At 43.5% G+C, this 17,703-nt stretch overlaps 9 non-coding genes across 9 annotated transcripts; all 9 read left to right on the top strand.

The window, feature by feature from the left end:
* The first annotated feature begins 2,344 nt into the window (after positions 1-2,344).
* On the top strand, positions 2,345-2,427 carry TRNAP-CGG (transfer RNA proline (anticodon CGG)). The gene has a single exon. It is a non-coding gene; the product is annotated as a tRNA-Pro (tRNA).
* Positions 2,428-3,729: 1,302 nt separating this feature from the next.
* On the top strand, positions 3,730-3,812 carry TRNAL-UAG (transfer RNA leucine (anticodon UAG)). Its single transcript has one exon. It is a non-coding gene; the product is annotated as a tRNA-Leu (tRNA).
* A 632-nt stretch (positions 3,813-4,444) lies between these two features.
* TRNAL-CAG (transfer RNA leucine (anticodon CAG)) lies at positions 4,445-4,527 on the top strand. Its single transcript has one exon. It is a non-coding gene; the product is annotated as a tRNA-Leu (tRNA).
* Positions 4,528-4,714: 187 nt separating this feature from the next.
* On the top strand, positions 4,715-4,797 carry TRNAL-AAG (transfer RNA leucine (anticodon AAG)). Its single transcript has one exon. It is a non-coding gene; the product is annotated as a tRNA-Leu (tRNA).
* Positions 4,798-5,823: 1,026 nt separating this feature from the next.
* TRNAL-UAG (transfer RNA leucine (anticodon UAG)) lies at positions 5,824-5,906 on the top strand. Its single transcript has one exon. It is a non-coding gene; the product is annotated as a tRNA-Leu (tRNA).
* A 2,012-nt stretch (positions 5,907-7,918) lies between these two features.
* TRNAL-UAG (transfer RNA leucine (anticodon UAG)) lies at positions 7,919-8,001 on the top strand. The gene has a single exon. It is a non-coding gene; the product is annotated as a tRNA-Leu (tRNA).
* Positions 8,002-8,633: 632 nt separating this feature from the next.
* Positions 8,634-8,716, top strand: TRNAL-CAG (transfer RNA leucine (anticodon CAG)). The gene has a single exon. It is a non-coding gene; the product is annotated as a tRNA-Leu (tRNA).
* Positions 8,717-8,905: 189 nt separating this feature from the next.
* On the top strand, positions 8,906-8,988 carry TRNAL-AAG (transfer RNA leucine (anticodon AAG)). The gene has a single exon. It is a non-coding gene; the product is annotated as a tRNA-Leu (tRNA).
* A 2,386-nt stretch (positions 8,989-11,374) lies between these two features.
* On the top strand, positions 11,375-11,457 carry TRNAL-UAG (transfer RNA leucine (anticodon UAG)). Its single transcript has one exon. It is a non-coding gene; the product is annotated as a tRNA-Leu (tRNA).
* The last annotated feature ends 6,246 nt before the right edge of the window (positions 11,458-17,703 follow it).

Genomic DNA, 17,703 nt, shown 5'->3' with positions numbered 1-17,703 from the left:
ATTCCATGTTTGGCTTATTTGGTTTACTGTCAGTCCCTAGTAGAGTGCACCAGGAGTGCCAGGGCTTGTAAATACAAATGCTGCTAGTGGGCTTGCAGCACGTGTTGTGCCACCCACAGAAGCGGCCTAGTAAAAGTATGTCTACAGGTCTGCCATTGCTAGACCTACGTGCAGTCTGGTACTGTCACGCAGACTGCGCAAGTACACCTACTTGCCAGTCCCTAAACCTTCCCTTAACTTCATGTTAGTCACCCCTATGGTAGGCCCAAGGGCAGGGTGCATTGTAAGCATAAGGTAGGACAAGCCTGGCAAGGTTGGCATGTCCTAATAGTGAATTACAGCCATATTCGTTTTTCACTATTGTAAGGTAACCTGCTCTCCATCAGTTAGAATGGGCTGCCAGGATTATTAATGCTATAATCCTAGCGGGCTCGGGGAGCATGGTGCAATGTCGAGTTTAGTATCCCTAAACTCAGGGTTTAATAACGCATCCGTTTGGGTGGATGGTTTTTAGACTCTGTGTTTGAAAATAGCACTTTTAGAAAGTGGCTATTTTCTTGTCTGACTATTACTGGTCTCTGCTGGTTCTGGTGTGCGTGTGACAGGAGCTGGGTGGCTCCAGAGGTCTGAATGAGTCAGTGTGGGATGAGTGGGACATTTGCATTGAGAGTAGGGGAAGAGTAGCTCCTGATAGCCTGCCCTGCCTGATACAATGCTGGCTCCGCCCCCCTGCCAGGCGACGGATGACTCTGTGCCTGCCAGGGACTTTCCTGGCCCCACCTCCTGCCGGGCAACTGATGGCCCTGCCCCTGCCAGTGACAATGCTGGCTCCGCTCCTGCTGGGCGGCTGAAGACTCTGCCCTGCACAGTGAATAGGCCAGGTGCCTAGGCCTGGCAACCCCCACAACAAACCCAAGATGGGGGAAATTCCCCTGCATGGACAAAGGGATCAAAGCCAAAAAGGGGTATAAGAGAAGGACCCCTGAACCAAGAATTTAGATCACTTCTGACAAGGAAACCTGAACCAAGGACAAGAAGCCTGCTGATCCAAGGACTGCCTACCCCTTCTGCCAGAGTGCTGTTTGTTGGGGGAATCCTGCAGTTGCTTCTTTATTTTTGCCAAGGAACCAGGAGAGAGGAACTGAGTGTGTACTCTCAAGCTTTGCTAAAGAAAATCTCCAAGGGCTGGAAGAAGTGCCAGCCTCTATTGAAGTCACAGGGCCAAAGGACTTCATCTATTTGCTAAAAGTGCTGGTTGCTGGAACCTGAAATCCAGCACCTCTGAAGAATCCAGCAATCTCGACGCCGACGGACGCCGCCGTATCCAGCTCGACATCGTGAGTAACGGCTCCAGTGTCCCGCACCTTCGACGCCGTCCGCCGGGCCCGATCGACGCCAGTAGCGACGCCAGTGAGTAGCGAGTTCGGCTCCAGCTCCAAGTGACCCTGTGTCGCCGCCGCCGCTGATCGCATCGACCCCGAGCCCTCTCGACGCCGTGAGCGCTGCTCACTCTTGCAACATCGACATCGAAGACGCCGTATCCTGCTTCACCTCGTGAGCGCTGCTCCTGCCTGACTTCGGTCGACGCCGCTGCAGATCGCCCCGACTCCGAGGCCCGATCGACGCCGAAGACGCGACGCCGGACATCTCAACGCCGCTGATCATCGAGTGCTTCACTTTTCCAAGGTACTGTGTTGTTGGGGTCTGTGCGACTCCGGGCTCGACGTAGCGCTCCTCGCGGTCGACGCCGAACCTTTGGATTAACTTTGCCTCGACGTCGTGTGACTCCCGTGTGGGTTACATTGTTGCCAAGAACTGTGTTTTAAAGAAGAAGAGTTGCTTTTGTTACTAAAGACTTTGTGCTAAGAAGAAACCGTACTTGAACTATTATTTTTCCTTCCAAGAGTATTTATTAAGATTGTGGTATATTTTTGTCGTTATTTGGTCTTGTGCTAAGCCTTATATAAACATTCTTATTTTTATAATACTACTGTGTCGTGTCCATTTGTAGTGTATTCACTTTATTACTGTATGTGGTCATAAATGCTTAACGCACTGCCTCTGAGATAAGCCTGTCTGCTTTGCCAAGCTACCAAGGGGGTGAGTAGGGGTTATCTAAGTGTGTGATCCCCTTGCCCTGACTGGAAAAGGTGTGTCCATATTTGTCAGAAGTGTATACCTCTGCCAACTAGAGACAGCCGCTTCTAACAATAGGTACAGCTCTGTATGGATTGTTCAAAGATCTGTTGGAAATGCTTATAATGGGATAAATAAATTGAGGGCATGACTTTTCTGTACCCCACTTGCATGGCTGTCTGGCTTGTGGAAAGTGCTGCAAATGCAAGTCAGGATGGCCGAGTGGTCTAAGGTGCTGCGTTCGGGTTGCAGTCTCTTCTGGAGTTGTGGGTTCAAATCCCACTTCTGACAAACCTGTGTTTAATCTTCTTTTTTCTTGAGGGAGAAAATAAGATCATTTCCCTCACATGGGCTTATATGGTGTTCTTTTTGGAAAAGTGCAGTGAGTTTTCTTCTTGCTATAGCCACTCATGGCCTAAGATGTGTGTTTTTTTTTTGTTCACACTATCATTCTCACTATGTAGATGAACAAGCAGCATGTGATCAGGATGGCTGCGTGGTCTAAGGTGCTGCGTTAAGGCTGCAGTCTCTCCTGGAGGCGTGGGTTCAAATCCCACTTCTGACAAAACTTTAAGTCAATTTTGTCTCTGCGTTCCTTCAGAATCTCAGCAAAAAATTGGCATTGCATATAATATCTGAATAAGTACCAAACTTCAGTTTCAACTGCAAATGAATTTGCCCAATTCTGTCTTCAAGCTCGTATAATATTCTTCTAGCACTAGTGGTGTTTTATGTGTTTTTTGGGGGGTGCCTAAAAAATCCCTTTTATTGAAGAAATGGCTTACATTCAGTCTTGTGATATTTTTGGTTTCCAATAAGTAGATTTTTAATTTTATGTAACCTCATTTTCTAATGCTCCATTCAAGAGATGTTTCCACTATGAAATGAAGAGCAAGGGGAAAGAGCACAAATGATAGAGCGAGTGAGTGAGATGGGGTGTTGAGGAAGGAGAGAATGAAACAACAAAGACAGAGTGAGTGAACGGCAGGTAGGCATAGAAGAGGAGACTAGAAGTGAAGGTGACTTGCTTTTCCCTGCTCTTGACCTCCCACCCATCTCAAACCAATCACAAACATACCTTCTATGCAACGTTGGTATGCAGAACTTCACTCCTCAGCCATGAGGGTGAGTCCCAAGCCAGGGGCTGGAGAGCAAAAGAATGGATGTGCTCAGACGTTCCTGGCTAGGGACAGTTGACCTGAAACAAGGCCTGCTCTCTTGTTTCCAGCAAGGATCTAGAAATTCTGCATGAATCTGCAAGGCACATTGACAGCTTAAATTTGCATAAACTGCCCCACCTTCTGCCTTCCTACTTCCTGAGCAGTAGTTGTTTGTGTATAGAGAGAGAGGTTGCAGGCAAGGTTATTTTGTGAGTAGGATACAGAACCCTAAATAGCTGGTGAGAGGTATAAGTTATTCTAAAAGCATAAAAACAGTACACCTGTGAAATGAAATGCTTTCATATGTGATCTTCTGTGTTTATTGTCCTGTGCAAAAAGTTGCACCTTGTGTTTCAAGGTTGAAATTGTTTCAAGCTTGCATGGACGCAGAAATTTCTGAGTGACTTTTATACATTTCTTAGGACACTTAACTGTCAGGATGGGCGAGTGGTCTAAGGCGCTGTGTTTAGGCTGCAGTCTCCTCTGGAGGCGTGGGTTCGAATCCCACTTCTGACATGACTTTTGGAGATATAATCTTCTTCATCAGGATAACATCTGATGGAAGTTGCATCTGTTCGTCTTCACCTGGGACGTTATTCCGTCCTCTTGTAGTCAAGAGAGCTTGGGTTTCTCATATATTTCTGTTGTACAAAGTCTTGCTGATAAAGTGCAATCCTTACCAAATGAGCTTAGGACCCATGTAAGAGCTCATCTAGAAGAGTCATGCTCTTGTATTCCCTGGCCAGACAGGCCATGCAAATTTGGAAGAATGCCAAGCACCTGGTAGACAGCTGGACTCCAGCATACTTACAGCAATTTCCTCAGGGCTGTGATCAGGGGCTGCTTAGATTTGCGTATTCCACCCTATGTTGTGACATTGAGATCCCTTGTTGAATTTTCTTTAGTCAGCCAAGATGTGGCTGTTGACTAAATTTCAAAGCAGCTTTGGGCTGTTCAAGTGGCTGGTGAATAGCACTTTCTCTTTGTACGCTTTAAAGGTCTAAAGAGTTCTTCATAGGTACTGCTCTGTATGGATTGTTCAAAGATCTGTTGGAAATGCTTATAATGGGATAAATAAATTGAGGGCATGCCTTTTCGTTACCCCACTTGCATGGCTGTCTGGCTTGTGGAAGGTGCTACAAATACAAGGCAGGATGGCCGAGTGGTCTAAGGCGCTGTGTTCAGGTCGCAGTCTCTTCTGGAGGCGTGGGTTCAAATCCCACTTCTGACAAACCTGTGTTTAATCTTCTTTTTTCTTGAGGGAGAAAATCAGATCACTTTCCTCACATGGGCTTATATGGTGTTCTTTTTGGAAAAGTGCAGTGAGTTTTTTCTTGCTATAGCCACTCATGGCCTAAGATGTGTGTTTTTTTGTTCACACTATCATTCTCACTATGTAGATGAACAAGCAACATGTGGTCAGGATGGCCGAGTGGTCTAAGGTGCTGCGTTAAGGCCGCAGTCTCTCCTGGAGGCGTGGGTTCGAATCCCACTTCTGACAAAACTTTAAGTCCATTTTGTCTCTACGTTCCTTCAGAATCTCAGCTGAAAATTGGTAGTGCATATAATATCTGAATAAGTAACAAACTTCAGTTTCAACTGCAAATGAATTTGCCCAATTCTGTCTTCAAGCTCCTACGATATTCTTCTAGCACTAGTGGTGTTATATGTGTTTTTTGGGGGGTGCCTAAAAAATCCCTTTTATTGAAGAAATGGCTTACATTCAGTCTTGTGATATTTTTGGTTTCCAATAAGTAGATTTTTAATTTTATGTAACCTCATTTTCTAATGATCCATTCAAGAGATGTTTCCACTATGAAATGAAGAGCAAGGGGAAAGAGCACAAATGATAGAGCCAGTGAGTGAGATGGGGTGTTGAGGAAGGAGAGAATGAAACAAAGACAGAGTGAGTGAACGGCAGGTAGGCATAGAAGAGGAGACTAGAAGTGAAGGTGACTTGCTTTTCCCTGCTCTTGACCTCCCACCCATCTCAAACCAATCACAAACATACCTTCTATGCAACGTTGGTATGCAGAACTTCACTCCTCAGCCAGTGAGGGTGAGTCCCAAGCCAGGGGCTAGAGAGCAAAAGAATGGATGTGCTCAGATGTTCCTTGCTAGGGACATTTGATCTGAAACAAGGCCTGCTCTCTTGTTTCCGGCAAGGATCTAGAAATTCTGCATGAATCTGCAAGGCACATTGACAGCATAAATTTGCATAAACTGCCCCACCTTCTGCCTTCCTACTTCCTGAGCAGTAGTTGTTTGTGTATAGAGAGAGAGGTCGCAGGCAAGGTAATTTTGTGAGTAGGATACAGAACCCTAAATAGCTGGTGAGAGGTATAAGTTATTCTAAAAGCATAAAAACAGTACACCTGTGAAATGAAATGCTTTCATATGTGATCTTCTGTGTTTATTGTCCTGTGCAAAAAGTTGCACCTTGTGTTTGAAGGTTGAAATTATTTCAAGCTTGCATGGACGCAAAAATTTCTAAGTGATTTCTATACATTTCTTCGTACTCTTCACTGTCAGGATGGCCGAGTGGTCTAAGGCGCTGTGTTTAGGCTGCAGTCTCCTCTGGAGGCGTGGGTTCGAATCCCACTTCTGACATGACTTTTGGAGATATAATCTTCTTCATCAGGATAACATCTGATGGAAGTTGCATCTGTTCGTCTTCACCTGGGACGTTATTCCGTCCTCGTCTAGTCAAGAGAGCTTGGGTTTCTCATATATTTTTGTTGTACAAAGTCTTGCTGATAAAGTGCAATCCTTACCAAATGAGCTTAGGACCCATGTAAGAGCTCATCTAGAAGAGTCATGCTCTTGTATTCCCTGGCCAGACAGGCCATGCAAATTTGGAAGAATGCCAAGCACCTGGTTGACAGCTGGAATCCAGCACACTTACAGCAATTTCCTCAGGGCTGTGATCAGGGGCTGCTTAGATTTGCGTATTCCACCCTATGTTGTGACATTGAGATCCCTTGTTGAATTTTCTTTAGTCAGCCAAGATGTGGCTGTTGACTCAATTTCAAAGCAGCTTTGGGCCGTTCAAGTGGCTGGTGAATAGCACTTTCTCTTTGTACGCTTTAAAGGTCTAAAGAGTTCTTCATAGGTACTGCTCTGTATGGATTGTTCAAAGATCTGTTGGAAATGCTTATAATGGGATAAATAAATTGAGGGCATGCCTTTTCCTTACCCCACTTGCATGGCTGTCTGGCCTGTGGAAGGTGCTGCAACTGCAAGTCAGGATGGCCGAGTGGTCTAAGGCGCTGCGTTCAGGTCGCAGTCTCTTCTGGAGGCGTGGGTTCAAATAACACTTCTGACAAACCTGTGTTTAATCTTCTTTTTTCTTGAGGGAGAAAATCAGATCATTTTCCTCACATGGGCTTATATGGTGTTCTTTTTGGAAAAGTGCAGTGAGTTTTTTTCTTGCTATAGCCACTCATGGCCTAAGATGTGTGTTTTTTTTGTTCACACTATCATTCTCACTATGTAGATGAACAAGCAACATGTGGTCAGGATGGCCGAGTGATTCTAAGGTGCTGTGTTAGGGCCGCAGTCTCTCCTGGAGGCGTGGGTTCTAATCCCACTTCTGACAAAACTTTAAGTCCATTTTGTCTCTGCGTTCCTTCAGAATCTCAGCTAAAAATTGGTAGTGCATATAATATCTGAATAAGTAACAAACTTCAGTTTCAACTGCAAATGAGTTTGCCCAATTCTGTCTTCAAGCTCGTATAATATTCTTCTAGCACTTGTGGTGTTTTATGTGTTTTTTGGGGGGTGCCTAAAAAATCCCTTTTATAGAAGAAATGGCTTACATTCAGTCTTGTGATATTTTTGGTTTCCAATAAGTAGATTTTTAATTTTATGTAACCTCATTTTCTAATGCTCCATTCAAGAGATGTTTCCACTATGAAATGAAGAGCAAGGGGAAAGAGCACGAATGATAGAGCGAGTGAGTGAGATGGGGTGTTGAGGAAGGAGAGAATGAAACAAAGACAGAGTGAGTGAACGGCAGGTAGGCATAGAAGAGGAGACTAGAAGTGAAGGTGACTTGCTTTTCCCTGCTCTTGACCTCCCACCCATCTGAAACCAATCACAAACATACCTTCTATGCAACGTTGGTATGCAGAACTTCACTCCTCAGCCAGTGAGGGTGAGTCCCAAGCCAGGGGCTAGAGAGCAAAAGAATGGATGTGCTCAGACGTTCCTTGCTAGGGACAGTTGATCTGAAACAAGGCCTGCTCTCTTGTTTCCAGCAAGGAACTAGAAATTCTGCATGAATCTTCAAGGCACATTGACAGCATAAATTTGCATAAACTGCCCCACCTTCTGCCTTCCTACTTCCTGAGCAGTAGTTGTTTGTGTATAGAGAGAGAGGTCGCAGGCAAGGTAATTTTGTGAGTAGGATACAGAACCCTAAATAGCTGGTGAGAGGTATGTTATTCTAAAAGCATAAAAACAGTACACCTGTGAAATGAAATGCTTTCATATGTGATCTTCTGTGTTTATTGTCCTGTGCAAAAAGTTGCACCTTGTGTTTGAAGGTTGAAATTATTTCAAGCTTGCATGGACGCAGAAATTTCAAAGTGACTTTTATACATTTCTTCAGACTTTTCACCGTCAGGATGGCCGAGTGGTCTAAGGCGCTGTGTTTAGGCTGCAGTCTCCTCTGGAGGCGTGGGTTTGAATCCCACTTCTGACATGACTTTTGGAGATATAATCTTCTTCATCAGGATAACATCTGATGGAAGTTGCATCTGTTCGTCTTCACCTGGGACGTTATTCCGTCCTCGTCTAGTCAAGAGAGCTTGGGTTTCTCATATATTTTTGTTGTACAAAGTCTTGCTGATAAAGTGCAATCCTTACCAAATGATTTTGGGACCCATGTAAGAGCTCATCTAGAAGAGTCATGCTCTTGTATTCCCTGGCCAGACAGGCCATGCAAATTTGGAAGAATGCCAAGCACCTGGTTGACAGCTGGAATCCAGCACACTTACAGCAATTTCCTCAGGGCTGTGATCAGGGGCTGCTTAGATTTGCGTATTCCACCCTATGTTGTGACATTGAGATCCCTTGTTGAATTTGCTTTAGTCAGCCAAGATGTGGCTGTTGACTCAATTTCAAAGCAGCTTTGGGCCGTTCAAGTGGCTGGTGAATAGCACTTTCTCTTTGTACGCTTTAAAGGTCTAAAGAGTTCTTCATAGGTACTGCTCTGTATGGATTGCTCAAAGATCTGTTGGAAATGCTTATAATGGGATAAATAAATTGACGGCATGACTTTTTGGTACCCCACTTACATGGCTGTCTGGCTTGTGGAAGGTGCTGCAAATGCAAGTCAGGATGGCCGAGTGGTCTAAGGTGCTGCGTTCAGGTCGCAGTCTCTTCTGGAGGCGTGGGTTCAAATCCCACTTCTGACAAACCGGTTTTTAATCTTCTTTTTTCTTGAGGGAGAAAATCAGATCATTTCCCTCACATGGGCTTATATGGTGTTCTTTTTGGAAAAGTGCAGTGAGTTTTTTTCTTGCTATAGCCACTCATGGCCTAAGATGTGTGGTTTTTTTGTTCACACTATCTTTCTCACTATGTAGATGAACAAGCAACATGTGGTCAGGATGGCCGAGTGGTCTAAGGCGCTGCGTTAAGGCCGTAGTCTCTCCTGGAGGCGTGGGTTCGAATCCCATTCCTGACAAAACCTTAAGTCCATTTTGTCTCTGCGTTCCTTCAGAATCTCAGCTAAAAATTGGCAGTGCATATAATATCTGAATAAGTACCAAACTTCAGTTTCAATTGCAAATGAATTTGCCCAGTTCTGTCTTCAAGCTCGTATAATATTCTTCTAGCACTAGTGGTGTTGAGAGAGCGCCATTTACAGTGAAATTTGTAGGGGTGCACCATATGTACAAGTAGCTAGCACCCGTATATAAAGGACTTTAATCATGTTGTAGTGCAATGAATAATAGAAGAACTAGTTGGATTGCAAGTATACCTTTGCTGCTTAGACCGCGACGATGTTGAAATGAAACCTTTTTCTAATGCAACGTGTGTTTAACAATGCAATTGAACTTTTAGATCTGCTTTATCTGAAATGTAACGGTCTACACATATATATTTGATGATTTGCTTAAAGTAGAAAATGCATTTGCTGTTTAAGGTTGAAGGCCTAGAGTAAGAAGAAGTGCTAATGTAAAGCGTTGGGCCTAAAACTCAAGCAGAGGCCTAGTTCAGTGAATTGGCGCAGGCCTGTTGGAAAATGTCTTGCTTAAACATTTAACTGTAGAAATGATTTATAAAAGAGCCGTTTAGAAAATGTTGCAATAATCGTAGACTGTGAGCTATTTGCGTGTAATCCTTTGCAGGCGCCTCATCAAGCAGATAGTAGAGTAGAAGGGCCCATTGTGTAAGAATGTTAGGATACTAGACTCAGACATGGAGGAGTAGACCAGGAATTCAAGAAGGCAACTTGAAAGGATGAAGAGCCTGGGACCCAAGGACGTTTGAACAGACAAGAATGGACCCATGCCATGTGGAATTTTACAGAATCCAACACCTTCTAGAGGGGCGTACCTATAGGCGTGTCATTAACATTTTGGGGTTTCGTATTAGGGACAGCACCCCGAGGGTGGAGGCAGAGCAGATGGCTGAGGAGCTAGAGAGAGCGGTCGCATGGGCAAAGAGCTTAGCTGCGGTGATGGAGTCTCTAGTCTAAGGGGGAAGGTGGCGAACTTCTTTGGAAGTCTCCACGGCTGACACCTTTTGGTTAGGTTGGGCTATTGTTGAGTAGGGATGTCACCTAGCATAGTGTAGGGACAGACTAATCTGAATTTATGTCTATTATCCTGATGAGTACCAGAACTCAAGTTATAGCAATCTTGTTTAGTCTGATGGTTCTAGAATTGATCCTTGTACTATTCATTAGCCGCTAGAGACTTTTCCGAAGGATTATGTTTGTATTAGTCACGGTTTACCTTTTGAACCTCTTGCTGAGGTGCCTGTATCTCCAGTTATTTTTGGTTATGTAATAAACCTTTTAAATTCAGTCTTTAGTCAGTGGTTCTTTGGGGGAAAGCAATTGGGTATTTTGAAATTGAATAGTTTAAGTATGACTAGGTTGCCTAATTCACTCTATGACAGGTAAAAAGGTCCAGTCGACCTGTGACGGGATTCTGGAGAATGGTAAGCAGACTCTAGAGGTGAAATCCCGCCTTTTCAGTGTTTTATGTGTTTTTTGGGGGGTGTCTAAAAATCCCTTTTATTGAAGAAATGGCTTACATTCAGTCTTGTGATATTTTTGGTTTCCAATAAGTAGATTTTTAATTTTATGTAACCTCATTTTCTAATGCTCCATTCAAGAGATGTTTCCACTATGAAATGAAGAGCAAGGGGAAGGAGCACAAATGATAGAGCGAGTGAGTAAGATGGGGTGTTGAGGAAGGAGAGAATGAAACAAAGACAGAGTGAGTGAACGGCAGGCAGGCATAGAAGAGGAGACTAGAAGTGAAGGTGACTTGCTTTTCCCTGCTCTTGACCTCCCACCCATGTCAAACCAATCACAAACATACCTTCTATGCAACGTTGGTATGCAGAACGTCACTCCTCAGCCAGTGAGGGTGAGTCCCAAGCCAGGGGCTAGAGAGCAAAAGAATGGATGTGCTCAGACGTTCCTTGCTAGGGACAGTTGATCTGAAACAAGGCCTGCTCTCTTGTTTCCAGAAAGGATCTAGAAATTCTGCATAAATCTGCAAGGCACATTGACAGCATAAATTTGCACAAACTGCCCCACCTTCTGCCTTCCTACTTCCTGAGCAGTAGTTGTTTGTGTATAGAGAGAGAGGTCGCAGGCAAGGTAATTTTGTGAGTAGGATACAGAACCCTAAATAGCTGGTGAGAGGTATAAGTTATTCTAAAAGCATAAAAACAGTACACCTGTGAAATGAAATGCTTTCATATGTGATTTTCTGTGTTGATTGTCCTGTGCAAAAAGTTGCACCTTTTGTTTGAAGGTTGAAATTATTTCAAGCTTGCATGGACGCATACATTTCTGAGTGACTTTTATACATTTCTTAGGACTCTTCACTGTCAGGATGGCCGAGTGGTCTAAGGCGCTGTGTTTAGATCGCAGTCTCCTCTGGAGATGTGGGTTCGAATCCCACTTCTGACATTACTTTTGGAGATATAATCTTCTTCATCAGGATGACATCTGATGGAAGTTGCATCTGTTCGTCTTCACCTGGGACGTTATTCCGTCCTCGTCTAGTCAAGAGAGCTTGGGTTTCTCATATATTTCTGTTGTACAAAGTCTTGCTGATAAAGTGCAATCCTTACCAAATGAGCTTAGGACCCATGTAAGAGCTCATCTAGAAGAGTCATGCTCTTGTATTCCCTGGCCAGACAGGCCATGCAAATTTGGAAGAATGCCAAGCACCTGGTAGACAGCTGGACTCCAGCACACTTACAGCAATTTCCTCAGGGCTGTGATCAGGGGCTGCTTAGATTTGCGTATTCCACCCTATGTTGTGACATTGAGATCCCTTGTTGAATTTGCTTTAGTCAGCCAAGATGTGGCTGTTGACTCAGTTTCAAAGCAGCTTTGGGCCGTTCAAGTGGCTGGTGAATAGCACTTTCTCTTTGTACGCTTTAAAGGTCTAAAGAGTTCTTCATAGGTACTGCTCTGTATGGATTGTTCAAAGATCTGTTGGAAATGCTTATAATGGGATAAATAAATTGAGGGCATGACTTTTCGGTACCCCACTTGCATGGCTGTCTGGCTTGTGGAAGGTGCTGAAAATGCAAGTCAGGATGGCCGAGTGGTCTAAGGTGCAGCGTTCAGGTCGCAGTCTCTTTTGGAGGTGTGGGTTCAAATCCCGCTTCTGACAAACCTGTGTTTAATCTTCTTTTTTCTTGAGGGAGAAAATCAGATCATTTCCCTCACATGGGCTTATATGGTTGTCTTTTTGGAAAAGTGCAGTGAGTTTTTTTCTTGCTATAGCCACTCATGGCCTAAGATGTGTGTTTTTTTTTGTTCACACTATCTTTCTCACTATGTAGATTGATAAGCAGAATGTGGACAGGATGGCCGAGTGGTCTAAGGCGCTGTGTTAAGGCCGCAGTCTCTCCTGGAGGCGTTGGTTCGAATCCCACTTCTGACAAAACTTTAAGTCCATTTTGTCTCTGCGTTCCTTCAGAATCTCAGCAAAAAATTGGCAGTGCATATAATATCTGAATAAGTACCAAACTTCAGTTTCAACTGCAAATGAATTTGCCCAATTCTGTCTTCAAGCTCGTATAATATTCTTCTAGCACTAGTGGTGTTTTATGTGTTTTGGGGGGTGCCTAAAAAATCCCTTTTATTGAAGAAATGGCTTACATTCAGTCTTGTGATATTTTTGGTTTCCAATAAGTAGATTTTTAATTTTATGTAACCTAATTTTCTAATGCTCCATTCAAGAGATTGATACGTTTCAGTTTTCGATGCCCCGCCCACTGTATATATTATGCTTATGAGTTAGCATGATGTGTCTAACCAATATGCAGTCACAGTTTAAAATTCATGTGCTGAAACCCACCGAGCTATTTTTTGTAATGTGCAAGCTTCAGTTGGATAGAATTGTTTCTGTAATGTGTAAGCTTTTGTCTTATTATTGCCTTCTAAGTTAGAAAACCTGATGTGGTACATTACTTTTTCCCTTGATTAGGTTCCCATTATTGATATTTCTGTATACTTTCCTATAAGAGAGAGAAGCGTGTCTATGGCAGACAGACTTCTGATGCTGACATTTGCTCTGCAGTTCCAATGTCTCATGGTACAGTTTTCCCCCCTCCCTTATGAGCAGAAAATCCTTATTTCAGTATTTCTTGCCTTGAGTTAGTTTTGCAGAAAATTTTTCCATGCCCTGGCAGAGCAAAGCTTCGGCTCTGTGTCCTTGAGGGGAGATAACAGGGTTGCCTTCGCAGGCGCAGATGCCTCATGTATGAGTTCATTGTTCACCATTTCACTAGTTCTGTAATTTTCCAGGCTGGGCGGGTCTTTACCCTGCCATATTATGTTATAATGTATTATCATGATAGGATGAGTCAGTCCTCTCTTTTTTAAATATGTTTTTTATTCGATTTTTCCCCACCCCTTTTTATTGTACAGGGCACTGAGAAACATTCATCTGGTTTTAGCATACATATTTACAAAAAGGAAGAAACAATCATATTATCTAACCATACAAGGTTACCACATTAGATATTATTGCTGAACAAAAACAAAGACAAAGCAAGAGAACAAACAAAAAAAAAAAAAAAATCATTAAACATCAATAAACATTTTCCGAACACCCTACCCCGGTTGTCTCTCCTTCCAGTTTTTAACCGGATCCCATATTTCCATACCTAATCTCTTCCCTCTTCTACCCCTCCTTGCATAAATTGCTTTCTCAAGATTATAAGCAGCCAAAAGTTTCGTTAACCATTGATGAAACGTGGGTGGGAGCTTATCCAACCAGGCTGTAGCGATACAGAGCCGCAACACCGCCATTGCCACAAAGATGAAATATTCCTGGAGGTTTCGGCTAACATTATCTTCTACTCCAAGCAATACCACGACTGTGGATAGGGTGATATCAATCCTTAGTGATCTATTAAAAAAAAAATCAATTTTATCCCGGGTAGTTTTTAAATGAGTGCAAGTGGCAAACATATGGATCAAATCAGCCTCCGGACTATCACATCTTGGGCACGTAATCCCAGCTGACCCTCCCCATTGTGCTATCCTAGAGGGTGTGTGGTATAGGAAATATAGTGTCTTATAATGCTGCGCCTGGAGTGGTGCTGCACACAGAAGTTTCTGCCCAAGTTCTAATGACCTATAAAAACATATTCTTTCTAAACCCAGCTTCTGAATCCATTTTCCCTCATATTTTTCCAAATCATCTACTTGATGTTCAATGAGTTCAGAATAGAATCTCTTAATTGTACAGTCTGTTCCCCCCTGTATAATCTCCAAAATAGGGTTTGTCCCGAATCCCGCTGACCCACCCGTTTTCGCCAACATAAAACTCCTAATTTGTAAAAACTTAAAAAAATGAGATGATTCCAGTCCATATATTGCCTGAAGACTACTAAACTGCATTACCCCCTGTGATCCTATCATATCACCCATTTTCGTAATCCCGAGATTTCCCCATTCAGCAAAAACCGCACCAGAAAATATATCCCCAGGGAGAGCAAGATTATTACTCAATCCGGTATATGCATTATATCTACCTAGGCCAAATCTTTTAGCAAAGGCAGCCCAGATCTTATAGGCGGCCATGACTGTTTTAAATTTAGTTCTTTTATAATAACTATACTCAGTAAACTTCAAAAAAATGTTCTCAGCCTGGTCTCCTAATACTATTGCATATATAGCCACAGTTCCTAGTTCGTCTTGACGTTCCTTTTCTGCCCCTCCAAAAAGACCTGCCATATATTGAAGACATGCTGCCCAGTAATACATTCTCAGGTCTGGTAGGGCCCACCCACCTCGCTCCCTTGGGAGTGCCATAAATCTCAATGCCCTTCGTGTCTTTCCGTGCGCCCACACGAATCGATTAATCATACATTCTAGCTCCTTAAACCACTTAGTTTCAAACAATAAGGGTATGGCCCTAAATAAATATAAAAACTTTGGCAAAAAAATCATTTTAACTATGTTCGTTCGACCAACTATTGAAAAATGTATGTTATGCAGCCTATCCAGGTCCTTCTTAGCTTTATTTATTACTGGTACGATATTTGACTCCACAAGTTTCTCTAAGTCTGCCTGTATTATAATCCCTAAATACACTCCACTAGGAACCACCCGATGGTCTAGACAATCCACATTGTTGTTTTTAATAATCTGCGTTTTAGCTAAATTTAAAGCATAACCAGATACTTCTCCAAAATGCTGTGCCTCCTCCTCCACATTACCAATAGCTTCGGACGGGCTAGGAGTGACAATAGCGACATCGTCAGCATAAGCCAATATTTTACAATGCCCCCTATAGGTGTCTATTGGACATATATTGTTGTTCAACTCTATACGCCGTATGTATGGATCCATATACAGAGCAAACAGGAGTGGGGAGCAGGGGCACCCCTGTCGTGTGCCCCTCTTGATCTGGAACGGCAGCGTATACCCAGTGTTTACTCGTATACGAGCGGTTGGTGCTGTATATAACACCTGCAGAGCTTTAACCAGACCCCCCCCAAACCCTACTCTCCTCAAAATAAACCAGAGAAAGTCCCAGGAGACCCGGTCAAAAGCTTTCTCAGCATCTAATAGCATTACTGCGAACGGGTCTCCTGCAACTTCTGCGGCATCCTAGAGGGTGATAACCTTTCGGATATGGTGCGTAGTGCCCCTTCCTGTTATAAACCCGTGCTGATTAGTACTCACCAGGATATTGATTATTTTCGCCACTCTAAGCGCTAAGGCCTTAGAATAAATTTTAGTATCCGCGTTCATCAACGTTATCGGCCTATATGAACCCGGTTGGGTAGCTGGTTTGCCCTTTTTTAAAATTATTACGATGTCTGCCCCTGCCCAGCTACACGGTATTGAATTCCCTGTCTGCGCCTGCTGCATTGTGGTGCACAAATCCTGCTTAATTACATCCCAAAAGGTTTTGAAAAATTCCATAGGGATTTGGTCAGGACCTGCGGCCTTGCCTGAAGGGAGACTAGTCAAAGCAAACAAAATTTCTTCCATAGTAAATGCTGCCTCCAGCTCTTTTGATTCACCCTCCGGCAAGACGTCTACCGGAATATCTTGAAGGTAATTGCCTATCTTCAAGAAATCACTTGGGATCTTTTGATCATATAATGAAATATAAAATTTCCTAAAAACTTCCCTTATGCCCTCTGGTTCATCACATATTATACCTAACTCATCCTGTATTTCCCTGACATACCCTGTGGATACATTCTGTCTCGTACGGATAGCGAGAGTACGGCCCACCGATTCATTGAACTCATAACATCTCTCTCTGTTCATTAAATATGTTTTGGCAGCCTTATTAGCTATGTGTTCCCCTGCCTCCATTCTTGCGTTAGCTATTTTAATTAAGACAAGATCCAAAGGGGCCCCCCTTGCCACATTCTGTGTCAATTCCTCCTCTGCATCTATCACTGTGCTAGCGAGCTCTATCTCCCTCTGTCTTTCCCTCCTTCGCCTTGCCGCACTGAATCTCCCCTCGTACGGCTGCCTTAAATGAATCCCACATATTTCCAACCGCAGTGCTACCTCTATTAATCTCCAGAAAGGACCTGATCCACTTAGTCATATGAACAATATAAGCTTCCTCCTTCAGCAGCACTCTCTCGAATGTCCAAACACGATCCGGGCCTTTAGCTCTACCAAAATTTACTGTTAGGATCAGAGGGTTATGGTCGGAAATAATCCTAGGGTGCCTCTCAATTTTTATTCTAGATTGTAAAGAATGTGAAACAAAGAAGTAATCTAACCGAACACAAATCTTATGCGGGGCTGAATAATAAGTGAATCCCTGCTCGCCTGGCCTTAGAACTGACCATGCATCCAATAAAGCGTTATTTCTGGAAAGGGTGCATAGAGACCTCCAAACTCTCTTTTTCCTACCCTGGTACCCACCATTGAATGTCCCTCCCAGCCCGCCTGCCCCATTGATATTGAAATCCCCAGTGAGAATAATAGTTGGGGACCAGGTAGCCAACTCAACATCCAAAAAATCTAAAATATCAGGATCGTCCTCCGTTGAACCATATATACATCCTAAGGTAACCCACTCCTCGTTGATTCTGCATTCTAACAACACCCATCTACCCCATTGGTCTTCAAGTTTTCTCCTTATCAAAAGGTCTCTATGTTTTGATAAAATTGCAACCCCTCTAGTTTTAGACCCTTGCTTAGAATATACAAGTACCTTGAACCCCAACTGTTCGAGTAGATAACCTTGTTGCCCTTCTATGTGGGTTTCCTGGAGGCATACAAAATCCACATTTAAAGATCTTAACCATGTAGCAACCCGTTGCCTTTTGGTGCGATCATTTAAGCCACAAACATTTACCGTGATTATACGCACAGCCATTAAAGCACTCTGGTTAATTGTACCATCAAACTTCCATAATTAAACAGTTTTTTTATAATTTTCCCTTTTGCCATTCTTCCCTAACTGAAAAAACATCACCTGCTCATACTCCCTGAAATTTACCATGTTCCCCTGCATGTAAGAGACCATCCGCAAATCAATGTGCCCTGTACTCCCTCCCCCTCCTCCGACCCCCAAACCCCCCCCTTACAGGCAAATAGGTCAGGCCTGACCTATGCGTGGCAGCCGTGGCCTCAAGTGCCATCCGCTCCCCCCTACCCCCGCTCCTGGCAATACCATCACCTGCCTCTATCGTACTCAGAAACTACCGA

The sequence above is a fragment of the Lissotriton helveticus genome, chromosome 8 (genome assembly GCF_964261635.1).
Source record: "Lissotriton helveticus chromosome 8, aLisHel1.1, whole genome shotgun sequence".
Classification (NCBI taxonomy): Eukaryota; Metazoa; Chordata; class Amphibia; order Caudata; family Salamandridae; genus Lissotriton; species Lissotriton helveticus.
The sequence above is the reverse complement of the archived record's forward strand: the minus strand, read 5'-3'. Positions and strand labels throughout refer to the sequence as shown.